This window comes from Solanum tuberosum, unplaced genomic scaffold, assembly GCF_000226075.1.
Source record: "Solanum tuberosum cultivar DM 1-3 516 R44 unplaced genomic scaffold, SolTub_3.0 scf00217, whole genome shotgun sequence".
Classification (NCBI taxonomy): domain Eukaryota; kingdom Viridiplantae; phylum Streptophyta; class Magnoliopsida; order Solanales; family Solanaceae; genus Solanum; species Solanum tuberosum.
The window spans coordinates 49,166-63,304 of record NW_006239142.1 but is presented as its reverse complement, the minus strand read 5'-3'; positions in this window follow the sequence as shown (position 1 = coordinate 63,304).

Genomic DNA, 14,139 nt, shown 5'->3' with positions numbered 1-14,139 from the left:
TGCGATTTTCAAATTTTGATACGGTTGTTCTAAAATTCGGGTTAGAGCCATTCCCCACTCAATTTGACCCCCTGAATAAGAATATGAAGTCGAATTTCCGAAATCATGCACGGATTTTGAGATATATGGAAATTACAATTATAGGTGTTTCCGAAGCACATTTTCGGGCATTTTTGGGGTCGTTTCATGTGAGTACCATGGCCTCACGGTTGAGAGATTTCACTAGGATGAACCCTCCTATCTTCTTGGGTTCCAAAATGAATGAAAACCCACAAGAGTTTTTGGAGGAGGTCTACAAGATAGTGGAGGCTATGAGGGTCACTTCTATTGAGAAAGTTGAGTTAGCCGAGTTTCAATTGAAAGACGTGGCCCAAGTATGGTACACTCAATGGAAGGACAATAGTTCTATAAGGGCGGGTCCCATAAATTAGGAGGTATTCAAGAAGGCCTTCCTTGATAGGTTCTTCCCCCGTGAGAAGAGGGAATCCAAAGTTGAGGAGTTCATCAACCTTCGCCAATGAGGTATGAGTGTCCAAGAATACTCTTTGAAATTCACTAAGTTGTCCAAATATGCCCCCTCTTTGGTTTCTAATCCAAGGGATGAAATGAGTCGCTTTGTCATCGGTGTGGCTGATGCTATTGAAGAAGAGTGTCGTACAACAATGCTCCATGACAACATGGATATCTCAAGGTTGATGGTTTATGCTCAACAAGTTGAGGAGTCAAGGCTTAGGAAGAAGAGTAGAGTGGTGAAGAGGTCAAGGCCCGACGATGGAAATTCTTCTAAGAGTAAGTTTGAAGGTTAAAGTGGACCAAGGTTTAAGAAGAGGTTATCCAATCAAAGTTCCTCCAATGCTCCAAAACCCAACAAAGATAGGGTACCCAACCCTAAGCCTCAAGGAAGAAATAGAGGTGGATCTTCCATGGAGAAGCCTACATGTGCAAAGTGTGGTAAGAAACATGAGGGGAAATGTCTTGCCAGTATGTGTGTGTGCTATGTATGTGGGAAAATTGGGCACCAATTGAAAGATTGTTCAACCTATACTACCAAGAGAAGAGAGGGTAATCAAGCTACACCAAGTGGTTCTAATGTTGATGCTCCTAAGAAGAATCACTTCTATGCCCTCCAATCTAGAAGTGATCAAGAGGGGTCCCCGGACGTTGATACCGGTATGTTACAAGTATTTTCAATTGATGTTTATGCATTATTAAACCCTGGTGCCACTTTATCTTTTGTTACCCCTTTTGTGGCCATGAAATTTGAAGTGTCTCCCGAAGAGTTAAAAGAACCTTTTTCCGTGTCTACCCCAGTAGGTGATTCGGTTATAGCTAAAAGAGTGTATATGAGATGTCCTATCTGCTTGTCTCATAGAGTCACTTTGGTTGATTTAATAGAATTAGATATGTTGGACTTTGATGTCATCTTGGGGATGGATTGGCTTCATGCTTATTTTGCTTCCATTGATTGTAGAACTCGGGTAGTAAGTTCAATTTCCAAATGAGCCCGTCTAAGAATGGAAGGGGGGAAATACAATCCCTAGAGGTCGGTTCATTTTATGTATAAAAACTAGTAAAATGATTTCTAAGGGGTGTGTCTATCATATTGTTAGGGTTATGGACATTGAATTCGAGACTCCTTCTTTAGAGTTGGTCCCCGTAGTGAGGGAGTTTCCAGAAGTCTTTCCCGATGACTTGCCCAGAATTTCTCCCGAATGGAAAATAAACTTCAGCATTGATCTTTTGTCGAATACTCAACCCATATCAATTCCCCCTTACCAGATGGCTCCAGCCGAATTAAAAGAATTGAAGGCACAACTCAAGGATTCGCTAGACAAGGGTTTCATTCAACCAAGCATATCTCCATGGGGTGCTCCGGTATTATTTGTGAAAAAGAAAGATGGGTCCCTTAGGATGTGTATTGATTACCGCCAATTGAACAAGTTCACTATAAAGAATAAGTACCCTCTCCCTAGAATTGATGATTTGTTTGACCAACTCCAAGGGGCGAGTTACTTTTCAAAGATTGACTTAAGATTGGGCTACCACCAACTTAGGGTGAGAGATGTTGACATTTCTAAAACGGCGTTCTGAATAAGATATGGTCACTATGAATTCCTAGTCATGTCCTTTGGTCTAACAAATGCCCCGGCGGCGTTCATGGACCTAATTAATAGGGTATTTAGGCAATATCTTGATTCAGTTGTGATTGTCTTTATTGATGATATTTTGATCTATTCAAGGAGCGAGGGTGATCATATGAAGCATTTGAGGATAGTATTGCAAGTCCTTAAAGACCACCAACTGTATGCTAAGTTTAGTAAGTGTGAGTTTTGGCTAGGTCCATTGCTTTTCTTGGCCATATTGTGTTGGGCAAGGGTATTGAGGTTGATCCTAAGAAGACGGATGCGGTCATGAGTTGGCATATACCTTTATCCCCTACCGATATTTGAAGTTTTTTTTCCGGTTATTATCAGAAATTTGTTGAGGGATTTTCCTCTATTGCTTCTCCATTGACAACCTTAACTTAAAATAAGGCTAAATTTGCGTGGAAGGAGGCTTGTGAGAGAATCTTCCAAGAATTGAAAGATAGGCTTACCTCTACTGCGGTGTTGACCTTACCGGAGGGTACCGATGGGTTTGTGGTATATTGTGATGCTTCTTGAGTAGGTTTGGGATGTGTCCTTATGCAACGAGGTATAGTGATCGCTTATGCTTCAAGGCAACTCAAGATTCATGAAAAGAATTACCCGACTCATGACCTTGAATTAGCGGCGGTGGTATTTGCTTTGAAAATATGGAGACATTACTTATATGGGGTCCATGTAGATGTGTTTACCGACCACAAAAGTCTTTAATATGTGTTTAGCTAAAAAGATTTGAATCTCCGACAAAGAAGGTGGTTAGATCTTTTGAAAGATTATGACATGAGTGTCCTATACAACCCCGGAAAAGCTAATGTAGTTGCGAATCCCCTAAGTAGATTGTCCATGGGTAGTGTGGCTCATGTAGAAGATGAGAAGAAGGAATTGGTTCGCGATGTGCATAGATTGGCCCGGTTAGGTGTCCAACTAGTGGATTCCACCAAGGGAAGATTCATGGTTCATCATAGTTCTGAATCATTCTTTGTAGTTGATGTGAAGTCTAAGAAACATCTTGATCCTATCCTATTGGAATTGAAAGAATTGGTTCTCAACAAGTCCATTGAGACTTTCTCCCAAGGGGGAGATGGGGTGCTTAGGTACCAAGGTAGATTATGTGTTTCGGATGTTGATGGCTTGAGAGAGCAAATTTTGGAAGAGGCTCATGGTTCGTGGTATTCTATTCATCCGAGAGCCACCAAGATATACCGTGACCTACGGGAAGTCTATTGGTGGAACGGCATGAAGAAGGATATAGCGGGTTTTGTAGCCAAATGTCCTAATTGTCAACAAGTTAAGGCCGAGCACATGAAACTGGGAGGTTTGCTCCAAGATATAAATATTCCCACTTGGAAGTGGAAGGAGGTGAATATGGACTTTGTTGTGGGTTTGCCTCGTACTCGAAGGCAACATGATTCTATTTGGGTTTTTGTTGATAGAATGACTAAGTTAGCCCACTTCCTTCCCGTCAAGACTACTTTTTTGGCGGAAGACTATGCTAAGTTGTACATCAAGAAGGTAGTTAAGTTGCATGGGGTTCCTTTTTCCTATCATATTAGATAGGGGTGCTCAATTTACTTCACATTTTTGGAAGGCATTTCAACAAGGGCTTGGTACCAATGTTAAATTTAGTACCACCTTCCACCCTCAAATGGATGGTCAAGTCAAACGCACCATTGAAACCTTAGAACATGTTGAGGGCGTGTGTGATTGATTTCAAGGGTAATTGAGACGATCATCTTCCTTTGATAGAATTTGCCTACAAAAATAATTACCACTCTAGCATTGCCATGGTTCCGTTTGAAGCACTATATGGAAGAATGTGTTGATCTCCGATTGGGTGGTTTGAGGTAGGTGAGTTTGCTCAAATTGGTCCCGAACTAGTCTATGATGCCATTGAGAAAGTTCGACTCATTAGAGAAAGGTTGAAGATGGCCCAAAGTCGGCAAAAGTCCTATGCCGACAATAGAAGAAGGGATCTTAAATTTGAGGTTGGTGATTGAGTCTACTTGAAAATCTCGCCTATGAAAGGTGTGATGAGGTTTGGCAAGAAGAGAAAACTTAGTCCTTGGTATGTGGGCCTATACCTAATCTTGAAGCGTATTGGGAAAGTTGCTTATGAGGTGGACTTGCCAAATGAGTTGGCTCCGGTTCACCCGATGTTTCATGTTTCCTTGCTCAAGAAGTGTATTGGTGATACGGTTTCTATCCTTCCTTTAGAAGATTTAGGAGTTGATGAGAACCTTTCTTATGAAGAAGTCCTGGTTGAGATTTTGGACCAAGTAAAGAGGTTGAGAAATAAGGAAGTAGCTTCCGTTAAGGTTCTATGGAGGAATCACTTAGTTGAGGGTGCTACATGGGAGGCCAAAGCTGATATGAAGTCCCGTTATCCTCATCTTTTTCCTTCTACTCCTATTCAAACGTGAGGTAAGTAATTCCTCTTGAGTTTAAGTGTTTTGGGAGTCGTGTGTATGGCATGAATTTTCCATGATTTCCTTAAAATAGTGCATGTTCTAGTGAGAATTCATGTTAGCATATATTGAGTCGTCACGATGTAAATGTTCCTCATGTTGATTTGCATTTTTGTTATGATGGTTGCATACTTGACTTCATGAGTTGAAATTTATGAACATGCTTAGTTATGATTTTTATGAAATGATATGCTGGCTCCATATTGTTGTGTTGAGCTTGCTTTAAGTTGGAGAAGGTAGAATCAATGAGATTCATGCATGACAGGCTGTAGATGTAGTTTCCTACTTCCTTGAGATTGCATTGGTTATGCATTGAGAATGGAGTTGATGTTTCCTCCTATGAATTGTGCATTTTGTTATGTTGCGTGCTTGTTGGGCTGCTAGTCTTGAGTCTACACTTCCGTAAGGTGTCTAGATCATCATTCGAGGACTAATGTCACCAAGGGGGAGAGAATGTAACACCTCGAAAAAATTGTAGGTTAACCTAGAGCCTAGGCATGAGGTTTTGAGTAACTTTTCGGAGATGTTTAGACTAAACTAGGATAAAAAAGGGAAGAGGTTAGTATCTAGGATGAAGTCAAGGACCTTAAACTACCTAAGAAAAATAAAGGAAAATAATACCTACCTTTGGTCCATTTGGCGATGGGCAGTAGCATCACCCATGTGCCTTGGCGATGAGCCAATGGGCTTTCCTCGCCTAGTGGGCAGCCCTCACTTGTCCTAGGTTCTGGAAAATTGGGCGAGAGAGGTCATGGGGTCGCCAATGGGGTTGGCGATTCACCCATTGACCTTACCCATCGCCAAGTGAGCTGCTCATTTAGGGAGATTACTGGAATTTTAGGCGAGCCAAGGGCTCATTAGGCGAGTCGCGTAGTGCCCTTGGCGAGCCAAGGGTGCCAAAGGGAGAGCTCTAGCATGGGGAAGGTAAGTTTTTGAAGTTTAAGTAAAGGTATTTTAGTAATCTCTCCAAAATTTGAACCAACACTTTCCTACTCTTTTCCTAACAAATATATATACTTTTTGAAGTCAAAATTCTTCCTTTTTAGTTACTCCCAATTAAGAAAAGAAGAAACCCAAGAACATCATCTTTTTCTCAATATTTCTCTCTCTAGAAGTTCCTCCATTGAAGAAAACCAAGAACTTGAAGATTAGGGCTCAAGAATCCATCTTCTCAACTCCAATTCGTGGGCAAAGCTTCAATTAAGGTATGGGGACCTTGATTCATGGAACACTTTTCTCCATGAAGCCCTTCAACTCTTCATTTCAAAATTGACAACCTGTTGAAAAACTAGGGTTTTCATTCTAGCCATGGGTTCTTCCTAAAAACTATTTTATTATGTTAATTGCATTATAGTATGGATGATTTGATGTTTCATGGTGTTTTTCATTGTAAAATTCCCCCTGAACCCATGAACACCCCCATGACACCAATTTCAAGTATTGCGATGGTGTATTGGTACAGGATGATTATTATTAATTGTGTCTATGAGAATTTAGATATTGAATCTTGTGTAATTCATGCCTATTGTAGTATCTTTGGGTGTAACCGGGAGACATGATTCATGACTAAGGTAGCTTCAAGGGGGTGCTTAGTAAGGTTGTTATTACTGGATGTCAACCATAAATTGCACAAGTGTTCCTTAGGGGTTAGTAAAGTGATGACTTTAATATGTAATGAGCATAAAGGTGATTTTGTTTGTCCTTGACATTGAAGATGTATGTTGGTTTCTAAACTTCATAAATGCATTCTTTTCAAATAAAATGTCCTTTTTATCACATTTCATGGATTTTATGCATGTTTCCATACTTAGTACATATTATGTGCTAACCCCTTCTTCCTTTTACATCTTAATGAGTGTAGGTTCCGGCTAGGTGACTTTCATTCTCCTATGAAGAAGACTTGGATTGCTTATCTCCAAGTTGTGGTTAGTCCTCAAGCTCGAGGATGGGATTTCCTATTTCTTAGTTTAATTTTGTATATCATATATTGAAACCTTTATTGATGTAGAAGGCTCCCAAAACTTTGTATTCCTATGTTTTAGATGGTAAATGAGACAAAGTCTATATTTCCTACTAATTTCTTTTATGAAAAGTGAATTTGGACTTCGATTGTAAAGTTTTAAATTTTTCCGCATTATTTCTATGTTTTATGTCATGATGATGCTAGAGGCTTGTATGAGACCCCTTCAGGGTCGAGTACGTCATGTTACGTCTAGGGGCTAGCCTTGGGTCATGACATATGGGTCCTCTATGTTTTCGTCCACTCTTTTTGGACTTAGACTTTATAGTTAGACTTACTCGTATATTTTGTTTGGGTTGTACCCATTTTCCTTTGACTTGCTGAACTTTAGATGTTTTGGTACATTGACTTTCAGATTTAGGGGTGTTTTTTCCGCAATGTTTTAGTGATGATTTGTTAAACTTTCGGAGTTTATGGGAACTCCACTTTATTTCTACATTTAAACCTGTTTCCATATCTTTGAATGACTAGTCTTGGGTTAGCTGATTAGTATTAATGGTTCTCCCACCGAAGGGTTAGTGTGGGTCCCAATCACGACTGTCTGGGTCGTGCTAAAGTTGGTATTAAAGCTGTAGGTTCGTTGATCTTGATGTACCAAAATGAGTCTAGTAGAGACTTGCGGAACGGTACGAAGATGTCTGTACTTTTCTTCGAGAGGCTATAGGACTTTAGGAAATCTCTCTGTTTTCTCTTGTCTCCTTTCTTGCTATAACTTGATTCCAATTGGTATCTAATTTCCTTCACTATTCTGTCCGCAGATGGTTAACACTAGGTTCAACAGAGCCAAGCCCACATCTCCACTCAATGAGCCATCTGAGGAATCTACAGCGAGCGGTCGCGATTGAGGAAAGGGTAGATGGAGAGCGAGGGGGAAGAAGAAAAGTGGCACCCGCTAGGGGTGGAGCCCAAACTGAGAATGTTCCAAGGGAAAAGGCCCCTCCCGCACATCATGAAAGGTGAAAGAGAATGTGGAGATTGAGGAGGAGGGGGATGTTGGACAGGAAGAGGATGCACCGGCTAGGAATACTGGCGTTCCTCCCTTAGACCCAATGTTAGTTCAACAAATCTTATCTTTTCTGAAAGGATTGGTTGGTCCTGAAATCCTCCCAGTAGTGCAAGCTACTCAACCCCCAACCAACCTCCCTGCTACTGTTACTAGTCCAAGGGGAGGTGCAGCGTTAGGTAATGATGCCCTTTGTCGTACTTTGTTGGGTCGCATAATGACTAGTAATGAGCATGAGATGTTGACTAAGTTTCTAAAGTTGAAGCCGTTTGTGTTCCATGGTTATGAGAGTGAGGACGCCTATGAGTTCATCTTGGATTGTTATGAGAGGCTTCATAAGTTGGGTATTGTCCATTAGCATGGAGTAGAGTTTGGATCTTCCAGCTTCATGGTGAGGCTAAGCAGTGGTGGAGAGCTTATGTGGAATGCAGACCGTCAGGTTAATCCCCACTCACTTGGACCATTTTCATGCTCTGTTCTTAGAGAAATATGTTCCCCGGACCTTGAGAGATAGTAAGAATGATGAGTTCATGGCTTTGGAGCAAGGTGTTATGTTTGTGGCTGCTTATGAGGATAAATTTCATGCTTTGTCTACATTTGCTACGCAATTGGTGACTACTGAGGAAGATATGATCTGTCTATTTTTCAAGGGACTAAATTCTAAGTTACAGGTATAGTCTGTGCACATGACTTTTACAGGAAAAAAGTTTTAATGAGTTAACAAATTTTGTGAAGAAAGTGTAAGGAGTAAGGCGCGATGGGAAGGTTAAGGCATTGGCTAAGAAAGTTAAGATTACATGTAACTTTTAGGGTTCCTACTCCAGAGGTCCAGGAAGGACGCCATTTGTTTCTCGGCCAATTCAGTTCGCTATGCCCGCTTCTATAGGTAATTACGTGGGAACTCTACATCAGAATTTGATTCAGGGTAGCTAAAGAGCCGTACCTTCGGCCGGCAGCACGACATCTTTTGATCGCACGGAGAACCTGGGCATATGATGATATATTGTCCCCACCCACGCATGTTGGACCCCACGCAACAGCAGACTATAGCAGTGGTACCCATAGAAAATGGTAATAATAGTCGAGGACATCCACAAGTTGGGCGAAGAGGAAATTAGTGAGGCCGTGGAGGTCGGGGAAATGGTAACACAAGAAGAGGTATGACACATCCAGACATGGAAGTTTCCTGTCAAGATGACATGGAGCAGTATTATGCCTCTCTAGGCAAGAGCAAGGCAGAGTCTTTTGACGCAATGATCACAACTACTATTCTTGTCTGTGACCAGTCGGCTAATATGTTATTTGATTCGGGTTCTACTTATCATTATGTTTCTATTCAATTTGCCTTGGGATTTTATATGATTTGTAATATACTTGATGCCACCATCCATGTTTCTACCTCAGTTGGAGAGTCAGGTATAGTCAACCATGTGTATCGTGCTTGTTCTATTATGTTTATGGGATTCCAAACTTGGGCTGATTTGGTTATTTTGGATATGACTGACTTTGATTTAGGAATGACTTGGTTGTCCCCCTATTATGCTGTGTTAAATTGTAACACTAAGTCTGTGTATCTAGAGATTCTGGGTAGGAAAAAGTTAGAGTGGGAAAAGGTGTACAAACCTAAACCAGCTAAGATCATAACCTCCATTCGGGCTAGGAAACTATGGGGTAGCGTTGTTGGCTTATTATGCTCATATTCGGGATGTTGAGGTCGAGTCTCTCTCTATTGAATCCATTCTTGTGGTGTCAGAATTTAGAGAAGTATTTCCTACTGATTTTCCTGGTATGCCTTCGGATAGAGGTATAGATTTCTGCATTGACTTTGAACCTGGTACTCGCCCCATTACTATTCTTCCTTACTGCATGTCTCTAGCGAAATTGAGAGAGCTTATGGCTCAAATCCAATAACTTCTTGATAAAGGTTTCATTCATCCTAGTGCTTCCCCGTGGGGTGCTCGTGTCTTGCTTGTTAAGAAAAAAGATGGTAGTATGAGGATGTGTATAGATTATCGACAATTGAATGGGGTCACCATTTGAAATAAGTATCCATTACCTAGGATAGATGAGCTGTTTGACTAGTTGCAGGGTGCATCCGTTTTCTCTAAGATTGATTTAAGGTCTGGCTATCATCAGTTGAAGATTAGGCCTGAGGATATACCAAAAAAGACATTTAGTACCCGTTATGGGCACTATGAGTTTCTAGTTATGTCGTTTGGGTTGACAAATGCGCCTGCAACTTTCATGAGTTTGATGAATGGTGTGTTCAAACTATTTCTTGATTCGTTTGTGATAGTATTTATTGATGACATTTTGATTTATTCGAAAAGTGAGGAAGAGCAAGCCAACCATCTTCGTATTGTTCTAGGTGTTCTTGGGAAACAAAAGTTGTATTACAAATTTTCCAAGTGTGAATTTTGGTAGCCTTCGGTTGCCTTTTTGGGGAATTTAGTTTCAAAGGAAGGGGTAATGGTAGATTCCCAAAAGATTGAAGCGGTTAAGAATTGGGTCTGGCCTAGCTCTGTGACTGAGTTAGGAGTTTTATGGGGATCGCTAATTACTATCGATGGTTTGTGAAAAGCTTCACTTCTATTGCCACACATTTGACAAGGTTGACCAGAAAGGAGGTAATTTTGAATGGACCGAAAAATGTGATGAGAGGTTTCAAAAGCTCAAGACTCTTTTGACCACAACACCTATTCTAGCACTACCGGTGGAATGTAAAGATTTTATTATTTATTGTGATATTTCCCATTCGGGATTGGTTGTTGTGTTAATGCAGGATAAGAATGTTATAGCTTATGCATATCGGCAATTGAAGGTGCATGAGACGAATTACCCAATACATGATTTAGAGTTGGCAGCGGTAGTGTTTGGTCTTAAGATCTGGCGGCATTACCTATATGTTGTCAAGTGTGAGGTGTTCACTAATCATCGTAGTCTACAACATATATTCACTCAAAAGGATCTAAATTTGAGACAACAAAGGTGGATTAAGTTACTCAAGGATTATGATGTGACCATCCAGTATCATTTGAGTAAGACTAACATGGTGGCAGACACATTACGCCGGATGGCGGTGAGTATGGGTGGTCTAGTTTGCTTGGGTGTGACCAAGCGACCTTTGGTTAAGAAAATTCAACATTTGGAGTTTAAGTTCAAGTTGGGCTACTCAGAAAAAGGTGGGGGTATTAACTAGCATTGAGATAAGGGCCACCTTCCTTGAGGAGATCAAGGCCAAACAGTTTAAGATGAGAATTTGAATGAGCTCAGGAAGAAGACAATGTCTGGCAAGGCACAAGATATGGTTCTTGATGCGGGAGGTGTGCTTAATTTTAAATGATGAATTTGTGTCCCTCGAGTAGATGACTTGATTTAGAAATTGTTGACAAAGTCTCATGGTTTGCGGTACTCTATTCATTTGGGGTGACCAAGATATATCGAGATTTGAATCGACTTTATTGGTGACCTTGCATAAAAAATGATATAGAGGACTTTCTGGATAAGTACCAAAACTACCAACAGGTGAAGTATGACTATCAAAGCAGGTTTGCTTCAGAGAATGCTAATTTCGGAATGGAAGTGGGAAATGATAGCTATGACTTTTGTGGTTGGTCTCCCAAAAACCTTGGGGAAATTTGATTCTATTTGTGTAGTGGTTGACAGATTGACTACGTCACCCCACCTCATTCTAGTCATAGTAGACTATAATGCGCAACAATTGGCTAAGGTGTATGTAAAAGAGATAGTAAGGGTGCATGGGGTTCCCCTTTCTATCATCTCAGACCGTGGTACGCAGTTCACATCCAAGTTTTGGGGAAAATTGCATGAGGAGTTGGGTACTCAACTCACTTTTAGTATAGCTTTCCATCCACAAATGGACGGGCAGTTGGAGAGAACGATTCAAGTGTTAGTGGTCATGTTGAGAGCATGTGCGATTGACTTTGGAGGGCATTGGGATAAGTTTCTACCGTTGTGTGAGTTCTCCTATAATAACAGCTACCATCACCTTAATGTTCTCTAAAAGTTAAACCACTCCAGCATTGACATGGCACCGTTCGAGGCACTTTATAGGAGGGGATGTAGATCACCCATAAGATAGATTGAGGTTGGAGATATGAAACCTTTTTGGGTTGACTTGGTGAAGGATGCCCAGGATAAGGTAAGAAGCATCCAAGCTAAGCTTTTAGCAGCCCAAAGCCGACAGAAGAAGTATGCAGATTATAAGGTAAGGGACATGACATTTCAGGCTGGTGAACAAGTTCTTATTAAGGTGTCGCCCATGAAAGGGTTGATGAGATTCGGCAAGAAAGGCAAGCTTAGTCCTAGATACATTGGACCATTTGAAATTCTTGACTGTGTAGGGTAAGTGGCTTATAGATTGGCTTTACCTCCTAATCTATCGGGAGTTCATCCGGTATTTCATGTCTCCATGTTGAAGAGATATCACGGTGACATGAATCACATCATAAAATGGGACTCAGTTTTGTTAGACAAAGACCTTCAGTATGAGGAGGAACTGATTGCAATTTTTGATAGTGATGTCCGAAAGCTGAGGACTAAAGAGATTAAGTCTTTGAAGGTTCAATGGAAGCATCGTCCAATTGAGAAAGTTACTTGGAAAACCGAGAAGGACATGTGAGACAAGTATCCACAATTGATTGACGATTCAGGTGCTACACCACTCTTGCTTTAGCCCATTTTCCTAATTTGTCATTCGGGGACGAGTGATGGGTAAATTGGTATCTATTGTAACGACCTGCTCCCATCGTTATAGAAAAGCCAACGGAGAAACATTTGGGCCGGTAAAATTTTTGGTAGTAACTTGAGAATTCCTAGCCTAGTCCAGATTTGGATGAAATTGGAGTTTGTGAAGTCTAAGTAAATCTGGAAATGAATGAGACATCTAATTATAATTTGATCACACGAGTAGATAACTAAGACGTGAAGGAACCCATACGATTTTAAGGAATCGAATTCGAGTGAGTAGAATTCCCGAAATTGACCTTAGTGTGAACTGATAGTTTTTGATTGTCATAGATTGAAGGTGCGTTGTGAAATGGGGGTTTGGAACTAAACTCTTGAATCTCTATTTTTGTCCAAGCCGCCAGGGCGGGAATTATCCCGCCAAGGTGAGGTCGCTGTGGCGGGTTGTGTCCCGCTATGGCGGGCCAGTCGTGACTTAAGTCAGAATTAAACCCCAAAAATGTTATTATTCTGTAAATATCATTCTTAAGAGCTAGGAGATGACTCCAGGGGATTTCTTGATAGCTTTCCACTACTTTTGGTGCAAAAGGTAAGGTTCTTACTCCCTTAATCTGTTTTTTGATTCGTACAACTTAGATTCTTAATCATTGGGGGGGGGGGGGTTGGACTGAATTTGATGGTGGGAAAAAGCCCTGGCTGCACCTTAGGGTCATGACACTACAACAAAATATAGAATTAGCAACAACTTTTTGCCAACAACTACAGTATTGTTGGTTAATGACAATATATGGCAACAACTTATTTTTGTTGTTGTTGTATGGTAAAACTTTTACCCATGATATTTTTGTTGTTGGCAAACATCTCAATGTTGTTGCCATATCTTGTGGGTAAATAATATAAATTTTAAACATAAATAAATTAGCAACAATAGATCTTTCTCGTGGCTAAAAATATATTTATTGTTGGCAAACTTATTAGTTTTCTCACCAAAATTTTTTGTGTGGCCAAAAATAGGTTTAGTGTTATTTTTTGGCTTAATGGTTTAGTGTTGAAATAGTGTGGCGGCAAAATTTTCCTCCATTTTTTTCAGTTTTCATTCCCAAAATTCCTAATCTTCTAATTTAACTTGTGACTTTAGGTTCTTTTTTTATTGTAACTTTTATTTTCACCATGGTCTTCTATAACTATAAGTGACTGTAGATGTCTAGATCTAGCGATGCTTCAATTTCCACTGTCACGTTAAGTGTTGTCCAGATCTGAGAGTCGCGGCCACAGAATAGGTGGATGATAGAATTACAGAGCAAAACTTGTGAGTAACTATTTGCTCCCTCTGCCCGAATTCCTAAATCCATTAAGAGGTGACTTCTTTTTAGTTCTACATTTGGTAAAAATTATAAAAAGAGAAAGTGTTTAATTTCTTGATTTTAGGTTACAATTGGAGAGAAGTCTAGTAAGATTGGATAGTAAGTTTGATCGAAATTTTCAAGTTTGATGTTTCTGTATTGATGCAACCGTATTGAAAGGTCAGTTGTAAATTATTATTTTTTGTTTGTTTTCAATTAATCAATTTGACTATTGTATTTAATTGATCAATTATTATGTAATACCCATTTTTTTGTTGTTTATTTTCTTTGTATTTGAAGTTTATTGCAACATTAGTGGAGTGTATTTTCAAATACATATACTGCTACTTTATGCCTTCTCTTTTCAGGTTTTTTCAACCACTTTTGTTGTTAGAGTTTTATGATTTTATTATATATCCTTTTTATTAATTAGTTTCATTTCATGCCAAGAACTATT